The following is a 15,840-nucleotide window of genomic DNA, read 5'->3' on the forward strand; positions in this document are numbered from 1 at the left end:
AATCTCCAGAACCTGTAGCAGTACCTAGAAAGCAGAGCGGTATCCAGAATCCAGAGAGGCTAGACCAGCAGAGCAGAGCTGACCCAGACCGCTGTTAGCAGAACCAGAGAGCTGACCCAGATCACTGTGAAGTGCCGAGACCAGACCGGAGTCCAGTCCAAAACCTGACCAGATCCGTGGCGAGGCCTATTTCTAAATATATTGTGAGTACCTAGCAGAACTGTGCAGAACCAATCTCTTAGTTAAAATAATATAATTCAATCTATTTTAATCTAACCAGAACTGCCTCTTAACTGTCACCTGTCATTTGCAAAGCTGTCACTTGTCATTTTCTAGCTGCAAGCTGTAACCTGTCGCTTTGAACTTTTAAAATTTCAAATCCGAAAAACTACCTTTATTTAATCGTCCGTGCTACTCCGTATACTTGTGCCGTAATCACGATTCTCGCACTCGCGAATTTTACCGCGATTTGCAATTTGGTTAAAAATCCAGCCATGTGTGAAAACAGCAGCTTCATTGCTTGCCTTTGCCAAAAATTCGTTTAACCTGCTAGTTACTCCTAGATCCTTGCTAAAGTGAGCCTGAACTCATCCCAAGTATATTTCACTCACCCTGAACCTCCTAAAGGGAATTAAAACCATTTTCAGCATATTTCTCACTGCATTGTCACCATATTCAAAGCATTTTGCCTGTATTTCAAAACTCCTATCTGTTGTATAAGCTGCTGGGGGGGAATTGAACTGAATTCTATTTGATTGCATTCCTAAGAACTGTGTCATCTTCATCTCCTTACAGTGCATAAAAGGGGGGGTGAATTGTCCAAGAAAGTGATTACATTGTCTTTTGCTGAAATCCTATCAAGTTATTTACTGTACTGCATTTCATTCCACATTGCATCCATTTGAAACCATAAAAGTATTGTTGCTATCGTATCTATCCTATAACCACTCATCATTGATTATAAAGAAGTGTGCTAGTGCCGGACTATCCATTATTGATTACTGCTCAGATTAAGTGTGATATTCAATTATTAATTTATTATAAAGTGTGATATATATATATATTGTTTAAATTATCAAATAAACCGTTTAAACTTGCAAAACAGAACTACTTCGTGGCTCAGTGGGGTCAGAGGGATTCCAAGAGAGGGGTGTTATATAGGGGTAGTCATCCATAACGCATGAACTGGATGTAAAGATATATCAATAAGGGTTTCCATTCAGTATCCCAGACTAGGCATTGACTTAGCTGTAGTGTTGAATTGAATCCTCTTACAAATTGGGGGCTCGAGCCGGACGTTTGGGTTGGATCTATCACTTGTGCAGATTAATACAGCGTGCCAGCTGACCAGATACACATATCCGGTCGGATCACCACGCTGTGTTACGCTGTAAAGCACTCCTCAAAGGAACGCTCTAAGGAAAAGGTCTGTTTTGCAAAAATAAAATACAAACTTCTGTAAAGTCAGGACAGAGACCAATCTCTAGAATGACAACCTTAGTAGACATGAAAATAGCCAGAGAGCACTTCTTACATAAGTTATTTGTGAGAGGTGAGCAGACTCACCAGGACCGCATGGTCTGGTTGCAGGCCATCACGCAACAGGTCACTGAAACAGGGTCAGATATATGGAGAGATCAGGGTCCCTTACATGTGGCCCTGAGTGTACTATACATGGCTCCTAAAGCTAAGGATGAACAAGACAAGATGGTTAGGATAGCGGCATACCTGTACCTATATATGGGAGACATGCAGGATAAATGTACTGAAAGCCAAGATCTGGCGAATAAGCGACAGATGGCGTTAGAGAAGGTCCAATCTGACCTGGTCTCTTCTGAGCAGAGGCTGCAGGGGAGCCAGGAGTCAGAAAATGATAGTAGGCAGTATATCATTAAAATAAAAGAGGACATGGATATACTGCAACAGGAAAAGATAGACCAGGATACCAGAATTCTTGCTTTGCAGAAGGAACGCCAAGACAGTTTGGACTCCCTACTGCAGAGCCAGAAAAAGCTGGAGCAACAGATCAATTTCAACAGGGCATGCACAGAGCAGGTAGCCACCCTGCAAATCCAACTAGACAGAGAGAAAGAGGAGAGCAATAAACTGATCCTGAAAGACCTGGATACCCAGGCAGAGTTTGATCTGGAGCGCCAGAAAGCTGGTGCCTTCCAAAGGCAAAGGGACGACCTGGTGTCACAAATTCAAGCTCTTGCTTAGGAAAGGGACACCTTAGGCCAGGAAGTCTGCCACTTAAGAAGAAAAATGGGAGAAAATCACCTGGCCCACCAGGGACTGGGTGACCTCCAAAAAGAACACCAGGACTTGCTAGAGCACACCAGGAGGGTGGAGGATGCTCTGGCAAGACAGGAGCAGGCCAATAGGGACACAGCTCAGGAGGTAACCCTCCTGCAGCAAAGACTGGCCCAGTGCTCCAGGACCAATCAGGAAACGCAGAGAGAGAATGAGGCTCTCTGCCAGCACAATGATAGGCTCCAACAACAGGTAGCGATGCAGGAGAGACTGATAGAGTCGAGTAAGGCCTTAACTGAGGAACTGAAAGCGCAGGCTCTTGCATTGCAACAGGGAGCAGGGGCGGATAGAGACCAGGTTCGCTGGGAAAGGGAAACTCCTGAGCATAACCTCAGGAGCCCTAGTACCAGAGGCCTTTATCTCTCTCAGTCCCTGGACTCTGCCACCCCCATGTCCCCTGGCGCACATGAGCACCGGGCCACAGGGATGGCAGATTACTATCCAGCCAGAAGCATGGGGCTCATAGGCCAGTACCTCCCAGGAATGGATGGGCGGGCATCCGGGTACGGGCACCCAAGCACAGTGCAATTTAGTGGGGAACCCCAGGAGAGTAGGCCCATTAAGGGCATCCTGAAAACCTCTGCCCAGTTAGGTCAGTGGGGGGGGGTACCCATCAAATCCTGGCAGCAAAGAGGAATCTGAAGACTCCTCTGAACGGTACAGGACACAGGAGACCAGGTCCCCACATTCTGCCAGCCATTCCCAGGCTCGCAGAATCCGGGAAAACCTGGAAGATCAGACAGGACCCTCTGGGAGCAGCGCCTCTGAGTCAGAGGATGAATGGACCAGGGTTACCCGAACCAAAAAGGCCAATAAGGCAAAAAGGGCCTTGCTTAAGGACCCATTGATGCAAATAAAGGCAATAAGGAGTGTTATCACGCCTTATCATAAGAACGCCAAGTATTCCGTATGGGAACACTTGGAGCTCTATGAGCAAATGATGGAGACTTTCCATTTGAAGGACAGCAGTAGCTGCATCCAGTACGTCAAATGGACATTCTCCCCAAAATACTCCAGTTTCTTTGCAGGGCTGGAGGACCAAAATCATTTAAGATGGTCCACCTATAAGGCGGCCATCTTGAAACATTTTTCTGTTCACATAAATCCTCAAGAGGCTCGCAAGGCAGCCTACAATTTGCAATGTGGGGAGGATCAGGCCCCACAAGAATTCGTGCAAGAACTGAAACGTGCCTTTGCGCAGACCACCAGAAGGGTGCGCACAGACAGCAGAGAATTTGTCAATACATTTTTCCATGCCTTGCCCAAATATATAATGACCCAGCTCGTGAGAGATTTTCATGAGAAAAGATCTTTAGACTGGGTCATTGAACAGGCTACCCGGATCTATGAGGTGCAGAAGCCTATCGAAAATAAAAATAACGCACCGAAAAACCCCAAAACCAACAGCACCCCTGCTGCTGCCAAGGTGGCAGAGGTAAAGGTCACCCCCGTTTTGGATTTGGAGATGGGGGGGCCTAAAAACCTACCTGCACCTAATAATGCTAGGCCCAGAAGGTCCTCGGGCCAGTCACAGACAGGGAGTGAAAGAGGTAGTCCCACAAATGAGGTCCCTCGCTCTCCTGACTATGTAAGTCCCTGTTACAAGGGAAACAGACCAATCCTGGGTTATGTGTCGACTCCTCCAGCCCAAGGGGGGGATCCAGCCAAGCACCTGACCCGGGGAACTTCCCTCCTAACTTCCCCAAGGAGGGCAGAAATTCTCCAAATCCTGGGCAGAACCTTTTCCCCAGGTATCCACCCAATTTCCAGCCCCAAAATCATCCATCCTTCTTTCCCCAATTCCCTGAGCCCAGACAACCTAATCCAGGAGAGAGGAGGCCAAGGGTCGAGGGGTACCAAAATCTTCCCAACCAGGGGTACTACCAGAGAAGGGATAGCTACCCTTCCCGGGATCAGCCCAGAGGAGAAAATAGAGCCCCGTATCAGCCTGAGCGGGTTTCCCAGTTAGAGCGCCAGGTCCAAAATATGGCACGGGATCTGGGTCACATACTGAGGGCTCAACAGAACCCTCAGATGAGCATGCCACCGCAGAATGCCCCAAACTCTGGACCTGGTGCTCCAGAACAATGACAGGGGCAGCACCCCGATAACACACTGGTTCCCAGGGAGGAGGCACAAGGGGAAGGGGGTGTAAAGCCTTGGAGGAAGCTTCCTTCCCAACTTGTAAACAGCACCTGGAAAACCAGGAACCGGAAACAAAATCTCCTGCCCCTGAAAGCCCGCCTCCCAAGGAGCAGAGGGGGGGTAGGAGAAACAAAGGACCCAAACAGACCCACTTTGTGGAGGAGGTACAGGTCTTCCAATTTGAGGGAGAGGGATCCTCAGAGGATCCTGGGGAAAGGACCTTCTCCTTCAGAGATGGGGGAACTCCTCCCAAGGAAAAATGGGTCCCAAGGGATGCCAATTCAGACTGGGGAGATATGGAGACTGAGCTACTGCCGCCCATCATCTCATCCCAGAACCCACAATACCAAAATCCCCTGGTTCACACCCATCCTGATGACTGCCTCCAAAAAGGGGGGGGCGGCCCAGAACCGGAACCAGGTGTAACGCTCACCTGGTTCCCCCGGAGGCGCAGGTCTTGATCTGGCGAGGATACTGTCTTCAGTGTTAGGCACAGGGTTCGTTTTGCTCCCGGACTGGGCCCCCTTCCCACCGACAGTTTAAGCTGGAGAGTGAGATGTCTGCAAGGGTAAACCAAGGTATTAGTGTTTGGAAGGTTTGGAAAGTTCCTTGCCCCTCTCGCCCTTTCTTTCCCCGTGGAACTGGGTTGATATTGCGCTTACCTTATATAGGTAATTGCCGGGCTCTCCATCCTGCGTCTTGTGCAGGGGCGCTGGGTCCAGTTGCTTCACTGGATGTGAGCTCTGCCTCTTGATAGCAGAGGATTTGCTGAGAGCGAAGACGCCGTTAATGCACGAGCGTGCCTTGTAAGTAATAAAGTTCCTTTTAGATTGTTCTCTTCTCTTTCAAAAGTCTTAAGTCTTTAAAGTCTATGTCTTTTCCCTTTTCAGATGCTGTGGCGATGAAGATTATCCTTCTAATGGCACGTAAGTAGAAAGACTGTTCTAGCGCTGTAGAATGCACCGTAATGTCTCTTTTGTCTTTGCAGGTGCCGAGGAGCCGCGCAAACAGATTGGAAGCAAACGTAACACAGGTGAGCAGTCTTGCAACTAAGCGTTACTAACCGAAGTATCTTGCCTTGCAGGTGCCGGAATGCAGCGCGAGCTGAGTTGGTATGGGCGTAACACAGGTAAGCAGGCTCTGTAGTTAAATATTACTGACCGATGTTCTTTCTCTTTGCAGATGTCGGATGCCGGAAGAGAAAGGCAGAAAAAGGCGCTTCGGATGCTGCCGTTGGATTAGGTAAGTAGATTCGCTGCCTTTGCTTTAGCCTAACCTGTGCCCTTGTCTTGCAGGAGCTGCAGAAGACTGAAGAAGACTGAAGGTTGGATCCCAGCAGGTTATTTCGTATTCACAGGATCTGGAGCTGGAGGTTTCCTGGAGCTGACACGGTGAGCGTCCTGCTGCAGATGCAGAATAGCGCGAAGCACGTGAAACCAATCGGGTGTGATTTAAATAGCCTTCTGTAGTGCTTAGGCGTCTTCTTCCACGGCCCCACCCAGGTAAGAAAAGAGTTCCAGATTTCTAGAAGAGTTCCTGTGTTCTGCTTCCAGGGAGTGGCTCCTGCTCCACCCAGACAGAAAAGTAGTCCCAGGCAGAGAAGGATCAGGAGACCAGTTAGCTGGTAAGTAAGCAGCATGGTCTGCTACAGGTAGGTCCACCAAGCACTCTTACCTAATATGAGATATGAGCCCGGCGCTTCCAGTGCCGGGACCGGTCACCATCATGAGCCTGGCGCCACTGACGCCAGGACAAGGTCCAAAAGGTCCCAATCAGGACTGGCTGGTTCCTGGGATCAGAGTTATGGGCCTGCTTCCAAGGTCGTGGGGCAAGTCCTGACCCCTTGGAAGCAGGGATCATGACAGCACCCTCCCTCAAGGCCCCTCCCAAGGTTGACTTCTCCAGAGGTCTTGGTTTGTTAGGAAATGTCCGATGAAATTTCTTGATTAGTCGGGGTGCATGTACATGTTCTGCAGGTTCCCAAGATCTTTCTTGGGGGCCGTAGCCTTTCCAGTCAATCAGGTAGTGTAGTTTTGATTTGGAGATCTTGGAATCCAGGATATTTTTGATTTCAAACTCAAGTTCTCCGTCGACTAGGATAGGTTCAGGAGATTTAGTCAATCGGGTTTCTGGTTGAACAGGTTTTAGTAGTGAAACATGGAAGACTGGGTGCATTTTCATGCGAGGGGGTAAATCCAACTTGACTGCTACTCTATTTATTATAGCAGTGACAGAGTAGGGTCCTAGGTATCTTGGGTTAAAGGTGCGTGGTCCCTTTAGGGGTAAATATTTGGTGGATAACCAGACTTGATCTCCTATTTGGTATTGAGGGGCTTCCTTTCGATGTTGATCTGCTCCTTTCTTGTATTGTTCCTTGGCCCTTTGAAGGTGGGTAGTAGCTTCCTTGAAGGCTTGGGTGATGGTTGAATGTAGGTGGTCAACTGCTGGTGTTCCAAGATCCTGAGGTGGATCCAGGTTAGAGGTTCGAGGATGATTACCATACAAAAGAAAAAACGGGGTCTTTCCGGTTCCAGAGTGGACTGAGTTATTGTAAGCGTACTCGGCTATCCAAAGGATGTCCTTCCAAGTTCCTCCTGTCTGTTGCAGCATGCAGCGTAGGTACTGTTCCAAAGTCTGATTGGTCCTTTCAGTCTGACCATCGGTTTGTGGGTGGTGACTGGTGGAAAGCCTCACATCAATTTGAGCCAACCGACAGCAACTCCGCCAGAAGTGGGAGATGAATTGACTTCCTCTGTCTGAGATTAAAACTGAAGGAAAGCCATGCAACCGAACGATGTTTTCAAGAAATTCTCGAGCCAGGATTGCTGCTGACGGTAACCCCTTTAGTGGGATGAAATGTGCCATTTTTGAAAATAAGTCTACGATTACCAGGATTGTATTGTATCCGGAACAGGGAGGTAAGTCGGTGATAAAGTCCATGGAAAGGGTATGCCAGGGATGAGGTGGGATTTCAATTGGTTGTAAGAGGCCTGCTGGTTTTTCCTTAGGACTCTTGTTCTGGGCGCACACTCCACAGGACATGACAAAGTTTCTGATGTCTTTTCTCCAAGATGACCACCAAAAGTGACGCTTGACCTTTTCCGAGATCTTGGCCATACCGGGATGTCCTTCCATTAAGGAGTCGTGATAACAAGAGATGACTTGATTTTGTAAACTGGTACAGGGTAGATAAAGTCGTTCCTTGAAGTATAATAAGTCGTTCTTTACTGTGAAGTCTTCCCCCTGAAGCTGCCATTTTTGTATGTCTGTTGGAGTTACAAGTTGTTTAACCTGGGCTTCAATTTCTTCAATGGATTGCATGCCAATCAGACCCAGGATTCTTTGTTCAGGAATAATAGGTACGAGCTCAGGGTTAACCATGTGTTCATCTACTCCAATTCGAGAGAGGGCATCCGCTTTACCGTTCTTATTGCCTGGTCGGTAGGTGATTATAAAATCAAATTCGGCAAAAAATAATGCCCAGCGAAGTTGTCTGGAGGATTGAGCTTTGGCTGATTTAAGATACTGTAGATTACGATGGTCAGTAATGACAGTGACTGTGTGTCGGGCTCCTAGGAGATAATGCCGCCAGGCCTTAAAGGCGGACTTAATAGCCAACAGTTCCTTATCAGTAATGGTGTAATTGATTTCTGGGGCTGATAATTTGCGAGACCAAAACGCCACGGGGTGCAACTGGTTGGTTTCTGGATCTCTTTGTGAAAGCACTGCTCCCATAGCAAGGCTGGAGGCATCGGTCTCGACGATGTAAGGTAGTTCCGGGCGGGGATGTTTTAAAATCGGGGCGGAGGTAAATTAAGTCTTTAGCTCCTGAAAGGCTTGTTCTGCTTCGGTAGACGATTCAAAACGTTTGTTTTTTCTGAGGAGAGCTGTAATGGGTTGGACTACCCGAGAGAAGTCTGGAATAAACCTGCGATAGAAGTTGGCGAAGCCCAACATACTTTGAACCCCTTTTACAGATGTTGGTGAGGTCCACTTGATGATTGCGTCTACTTTCCTCGATCCATGTGAACTCCGTTAGGTGACAAAATAAATCCCAAAAATTCGACCTCAGTGACGTGAAAGACGAACTTCTCTAATTTTGCAAAAAGTTTGTGTTTGCGGAGCCTCTCCAGTACTGCGGTGACGTGTTTTTGGTGTTCTGCCTCAGAGGACGAATAAACCAGAATGTTGTCAATATATACAACTACACACACATCAATGAGTTCACGGAGCACGTCATTCATAAAGAACTGGAATGCGGCCGGTGCGTTACACAACCCGAAAGGCATCACTTGATACTCGAACAGTCCATACTTGGTACGAAAGGCCGTCTTCCATTCATCGCCCTCCTTTATTCGCACCAAATGGTAGGCTCCTCTGAGGTCCAACTTAGTATATATGCAGGCGTTTTTGACTTGGTCAAGTAGTTCTGGGATCAATGGCAATGGATACCTGTTCTTAATTGTAATCTGGTTCAGGGCACGGTAGTCTATACACGTTCTTAAGTCTCCCTCCTTTTTTGGTACGAAGAACAGAGCTGAGGAGGCCGGGGACTTCGAAGGACGGATGAATCCATTAGCCAGGTACTGGTCCAAATATTGCCTTAGGTGGAGATTTTCAGGTTCAGTAAGGGCATAAATCCGACTGCACGGAGGAGTGGATCCGGGAATCAGGTCTATCTGACAGTCGTATGATCTGTGGGGAGGCAAAGAATTAGCTTGGTCTTTCCGAAAGACATCTTGGAATTCCTGGAATTCAGGAAGCAGTTGTGGACTCTCAGAAACAGTTGCAGCTAGTTTGGTGGAGGGCTGAGGGTAGCAGGTAGAAGCGCATTCTGGAAACCGGATTGTCTTTGCTCGCCAATCAATTTGAGGATTGTGTTTCTCCAACCAAGGAACTCCCAAGATGACTTGAAACTGCAGGGCCTTGATCACATCAAACACGATCTTCTCTTGATGCCCATCTTGGCTTACTAACGTTACTTCCATGGTGGTGTGAGTTACGGGTCCGGAAGCTATTTCCGTCCCATCCACGGTGGTAATGACGTCTTTCACCGTGTTTGGACAAAGAGATAGATTCATCCTGGCAGCCAGTTCACAGTCCAAGTAATTCCCGATTGCGCCACTATCAATGTATGCTTTAATGGCATGCATACGATTAGGTTGTTCAGGACTCACGAGGACCATGGGCATGATGAAATGCGAGGTCAAAGAACTGGTTTTAACGCTCCGCAAGCGGACCTCTACACTTGCCGGGCGAGGTCGTTTCCCGGCTCAGAATTCTCGGTACCTTTATCAGACGCCCCTACTATCTTCTTTTTGGGCTTCACTGGACAATCTCGAAGAAAGTGCCCTGAGTTTCCGCAATAGAGGCATAATTGCAGTTGTCTCCTCCTTTCTCTCTCCTTTTGGGTTAAAGGTCCTTTTACACCCCCTATTTGCATGGGTTCCACAGAATCAGTTCCTTTCGTAGAACTTTGTGGCCTTGAAAAAAGTCGGATTTCAAATCTGGATCGATCGGCTTTCCGATTCTGTAGACGATGATCCAATTGCACTACCAGATCGATATATTCGAAACAGTCTTGTGGAGGATTTACCACTTGAGCCAGAACGTCTTTTAATTCCCCACGCAGACCTCTGTAAAACAGTGTGATCCTCTTATCCTCCGGCCATCCGGTTTCCACCACTAGTCTGTTAAATGATGCAATATAAGTCAGAAGATCTTGATTGCCCTGTCGTAGTGAAAGAAGTTAATTGTCCAAGGCCTGTCCCTGATAGTGCCTTGCGAACAGTTTCTCCATACTGGCTTGGAAGTCCTGGAAGTTATGGAGAATGGGGTCATCTTGAGACACTAAAGGAACAGACCAATCTGCGGCACTGCCACTGAGATAAGAGAGCACGAAGGCCACTTTAGCCTGGTCCGTTGGAAAGGCGGCGGGTCTGCACAAAAAGTGCAAGCGACATTGATTGAAGAACACAGCAAACCTTTTCGGATCACCTGAAAAGCGTTCAGGCGGAGCCAAAGGTATATTTCCTGGTAGATTGATTTGCACCGGATTCGAGGAAGCTGGAGGAGCGTGGCCCCCACTTGGGGTTGGTAGAGGAGTTTGTCCAGCTTGGGCTTGCAGCAATTGTCTAGCCAAATCGTCTGCTCGCTCTTTGGAGACCACTAACTCCCTCCTTAGGGCATTTGTTTCCTGACGTGCAGCGTGTACTTCCGCCCTCAACTCCCCGAGTAATTGGGCCAACTGGTCTGTGTCTGAGGTTTCCATTGCGCCTGGGCGGGAATTATGTGGTAAGGCTTTGCGTTCTGTAACGCTCACCTGGTTCCCCCGGAGGCGCATGTCTTGATCTGGCGAGGATACTGTCTTCAGTGTTAGGCGCAGGGTTCGTTTTGCTCCCGGACTGGGCCCCCTTCCCACCGACAGTTTAAGCTGGAGATTGAGATGTCTGCAAGGGTAAACCAAGGTATTAGTGTTTGGAAGGTTTGGAAAGTTCCTTGCCCCTCTTGCCCTTTCTTTCCCCGTGGAACTGGGTTGATATTGCGCTTACCTTATATAGGTAATTGCCGGGCTCTCCATCCTGCGTCTTGTGCAGGGGCGCTGGGTCCAGTTGCTTCACTGGATGCGAGCTCTGCCTCTTGATAGCAGAGGATTTGCTGAGAGCGAAGACGCCGTTAATGCACGAGTGTGCCTTGTAAGTAATAAAGTTCCTTTTAGATTGTTCTCTTCTCTTTCAAAAGTCTTAAGTCTTTAAAGTCTATGTCTTTTCCCTTTTCAGATGCTGTGGCGATGAAGATTATCCTTCTAATGGCACGTAAGTAGAAAGACTGTTCTAGCGCTGTAGAATGCACCGTAATGTCTCTTTTGTCTTTGCAGGTGCCGAGGAGCCGCGCGAACAGATTGGAAGCAAACGTAACACAGGTGAGCAGTCTTGTAACTAAGCGTTACTAACCGAAGTATCTTGCCTTGCAGGTGCCGGAATGCAGCGCGAGCTGAGTTGGTATGGGCGTAACACAGGTAAGCAGGCTCTGTAGTTAAATATTACTGACCGATGTTCTTTCTCTTTGCAGATGTCGGATGCCGGAAGAGAAAGGAAGAAAAAGGCGCTTTGGATGCTGCCGTTGGATTAGGTAAGTAGATTCGCTGCCTTTGCTTTAGCCTAACCTGTGCCCTTGTCTTGCAGGAGCTGCAGAAGACTGAAGAAGACTAAAGGTTGGATCCCAGCAGGTTATTTCGTATTCACAGGATCTGGAGCTGGAGGTTTCCTGGAGCTGACACGGTGAGCGTCCTGCTGCAGATGCAGAATAACGCGAAGCACGTGAAACCAATCGGGTGTGATTTAAATAGCCTTCTGTATGCTTAGGCGTCTTCTTCCACGGCCCCACCCAGGTAAGAAAAGAGTTCCAGATTTCTAGAAGAGTTCCTGTGTTCTGCTTCCAGGGAGTGGCTCCTGCTCCACCCAGACAGAAAAGTAGTCCCAGGCAGAGAAGGATCAGGAGACCAGTTAGCTGGTAAGTAAGCAGCATGGTCTGCTACAGGTAGGTCCACCAAGCACTCTTACCTAATATGAGATATGAGCCCGGCGCTTCCAGTGCCGGGACCGGTCACCATCATGAGCCTGGCACCACTGACGCCAGGACAAGGTCCAAAAGGTCCCAATCAGGACTGGCTGGTTCCTGGGATCAGAGTTATGGGCCTGCTTCCAAGGTCGTGGGGCAAGTCCTGACCCCTTGGAAGCAGGGATCATGACACCAGGGGAACCCACAATGGCTCTGATCTCCAGTTGCCAACTTTTTCTTTCAGATTCCCAAGGCTCTCCACAGAATTCTGCCCAAATTTCTTCTCTTGCAATGTCCAAAACCAGAAAGTTAGCCCACCAGTTGTCCAAAAATGTGCATTATCTGTGCCCCCTTGAGGAGAAGGAGGGAAGATATTATGCCCCGGTACAAGTACAGGGGCAGGGTACGATTTCAGCGCTGGTGGACACGGGATCTCAAGCTACCCTTCTGTCCAGAAAGGCCTTTGATCAACTGAATGCAGGAAGGGGAGGGAATTACCAAATTCCTCTCACCTCACTTCCTGGACAACTCCAGAACTTTGACGGGAAGGAAATTCCCGTCGAGGGGACGGCAGATTTGGACATTAAAATTGGGCGACACAAGTTGAAACACCCTGTCATAGTTGTGACTCCAGAGGGTACCCCTTGTTTACTGGGGAATGACCTCCTGAGAAGGTTGTCACCCCTAATAGATTGCGTAAACAAGGTCCGCTGGACCCAGACTAGCCGACCCATAAAATTAAAACAGAGTGTCAACCATCTTAGCTTAAACGGCACATGCCACATGGTTGACCAAAAATCTGACCAAGTACAATTCCACTTCCAGAATAACCAAATTCCAAAAGTGACAGTAATAGCAGTAGGACAACAGACTGGTGATGGGGGGTCCTCTCTATTTCTGAAAATCAACCTCCCTTCCAGTTTAAGGTGGTATTCCACACTGGAAGGAAACACCCTGAAATTCTTTACTAATCCACAATCAGAAACTCCCACTCCTATAGTCCAGAAAGATGTGAAATCAGCTCAGAGCCTGGCTGATATTCAACAAATTGGAGAGCAGTTGTTCATCCCTGTTCAGTTAAATGATGGGAAGGACTCTGTTCTCGCTCGAGTGTGTGTGAACAATGGTAAGAGCTTCATCAGCGAAGCCATGATCCGCCAACTCCCAAAAGATCCAGCCATTCCCACATTCAAACTGATAGACAAATGGGAAATGGACCTGGAAGCACCCAATTCCAAACATCTCCTGCCAAGCAGGTGTATGCTCAAAATCTCCATTGGCAACAAGAGCATAGTCCACAATTGTTGGGTCGTGCGAGACGTCACTGCCGCTTTTTACTTAGGCAGTGACATTCTCAATCGCTTTGCCATTAGTTTGGACCTAATAAACTTCAAAGCTTGGTCCCGATTAGCGGATAATCCCATGGGCTTTGATGAGCATTTAGGTCAGCTCAGTTGCTACCTTATGCAGTTGAGATTCAGATCAAAGAGGAAGTCACCATCCCAGAAAGGACCCGGCAATTCTCCCTGGAAGTGAAAGTTAAAAGAGGACAACATTTGAAAAACCCTGATGCTTATATACACCTAAATGCTTCTCTCCAACAGCAAGGGTTGGGGGTAAACCCAACTCCATTAGTCAACATAGAACATGACACCATTCTAATAGAGGTGGATAACAGCGACTTAAAGAGTATTACTCTAGCCGCAGGCACCATTATTGGAATGGCGGTTGATGACCGACATTTTTCCATCGATTTAGGAAATGAACTGTTAGGACCAATCCCCAAGGACTGTTTTGACAGTGACAGTGAGGACAATACAACACCAGACAGGATTTTTACCCGGCATGGGGGGAACTTCCTGGTGTACACTTCTTGCCCTTATGGTAAGGAAGATGTGACTTGTGACTTCAGGAGGGATGAGGTGATTTTCCAGGTCCATGAGGGCTGCCTTTCCCACCTGAAGCCTCCAGTCCAAATCAGCACTCTGACCAGGGACTTCTCTACCCAACTGGAGGAGGCCGCTGAGATAGCTAAACCAGAAGTCTTTCCAGGCTTCAGGCAGATGGTGGAAGAGAGAGTCAACCTAGCTGATGCCTGTGTGACTGTGGAACAGAAGCAAAAGTTGAAACAAGTTTTCTTGGATTTCCAAGATCTCTTTGCGGTAGACTCATATGACTGTGGCCGCACCGACATCCACACAACAACAATCCCCACGGACCCTGGCATGACTCCAGTGTTTGTGAAGCAATATCGCTTGCCTCTCGCATCAATGGAGTCCCTTACTGAAATAATTAAGAACCTTGAGTCCCGGGGAATAATCCGTCCAATACACAGCACCTTCAATAATCCGGTGCTGGGAATATTGAAGCCAAACGGCCAGTGGAGACTCTGTGCCGACCTCAGGGAGCTCAACAAACGGGTCCATACTTCCCGATGGCCTCTTCCCTACATTGACCAAGGGCTGGCCGAGATTCAGGGGTCACAGGTATTCACTGCAATAGACCTGACCAATGGATACTGGACTGTGCCGGTCAGTAGGGAGGACCAATACAAGCTGGCTTTTACCTTTGGGGGCCAGCAGTATACATGGACCCGGACTCCCTTCGGATACCTCAACTCCGGCAATGAATTCAACATTTTCCTACATAAGGCCATGCCCGACCTGGGTGCGAGGGGTAACCAGGCTTATGTAGATGATGTCCTCATCAAAAGTTCATCTGTGGAGGAACACATAGCGGAGATCCGTTATGTTCTGACCCAGTTGAGGGCCGCCGGAGCAAAACTTTCCTTTCAGAAAGTACAGTGGTATAGAACCCGTGTTAATTTCTTGGGGCATGAGATTACTCCTCAGGGTCTCTGTCCCCAGGAAAAGAAAGTGGAAGCACTTCAGAAACTGAAAGACCCCGCAACTCTGCGGGAACTAAGGAGCCTCCTCGGACTGACTAATTACAGCAGAAAGTTCATTGAGGGCTATGCAGAGATCACCAGACACCTGATTCATCTCCTGAAGGGGGGGGTCAAGTGGGAATGGGGTCCAGAACAAGCCGAGGCGGTAAAACAACTCAAGAGAAGCCTCTCACAAGCGCCTTGCCTAGCTTACCCTGTCAGAAACAAGGAGTTCTTCCTGGAGACGGGGTTCTCTAATACGTGCTTGACGGCAGTATTATACCAAAAGCATGACAAGGTCAATAAAGTAATCTCCTATGCGAGCAAAACTTTATCCTCTGTGGAGGAAAAATTCAACGATTGTGAGAAGGCACTCCTGGCAACGGTGTGGGCATTGAAGAATTACCGCCCGTTTATCCATGGGGAACACATCATAGTGGAGACTCCACACCAGCCTCTGCAATATCTCCAAAGTGACAGAATCCGGGCCGGAAATGTGAGTAATTCCCGAATTACTTCCTGGATTCTGTCAATGCAAGGCTTTCCTGTGGAGGTCAGATATGGCCAAAACAAGAAGAGTCCCCTCGCGCAAGGTCTGGCTGACTTGCATGATTGTGCCAGAGAAAACTGTCTCGAGGACGAAAGTCTAAAAATCAAGGACAACACGGAGGCATACCTTAATTCCCCACACAAAGTCTTTGAAGAGGACAAGTGTGAGGGAATGCCCACTGTCTATGTGGATGGATGCTCGTACCATGTTGACAACAACAGGGAGAAAGAACTGGTGGCCGGCGTAGGGAATGCATGGGTGAATGAGTCCCCAGAACCCTCCCCTGGATACAAAATTGGTCCCCGAAGTAGTCAGGTGGCAGAATTGATGGCTGTGCATCAGGCCATCCTCACTGCTGTCCAGCATCAACTCCACGAACTGGTCA

This window comes from Ambystoma mexicanum, chromosome 1p (genome assembly GCF_040938575.1).
Source record: "Ambystoma mexicanum isolate Mex_15411 chromosome 1p, UKY_AmexF1_1, whole genome shotgun sequence".
Classification (NCBI taxonomy): domain Eukaryota; kingdom Metazoa; phylum Chordata; class Amphibia; order Caudata; family Ambystomatidae; genus Ambystoma; species Ambystoma mexicanum.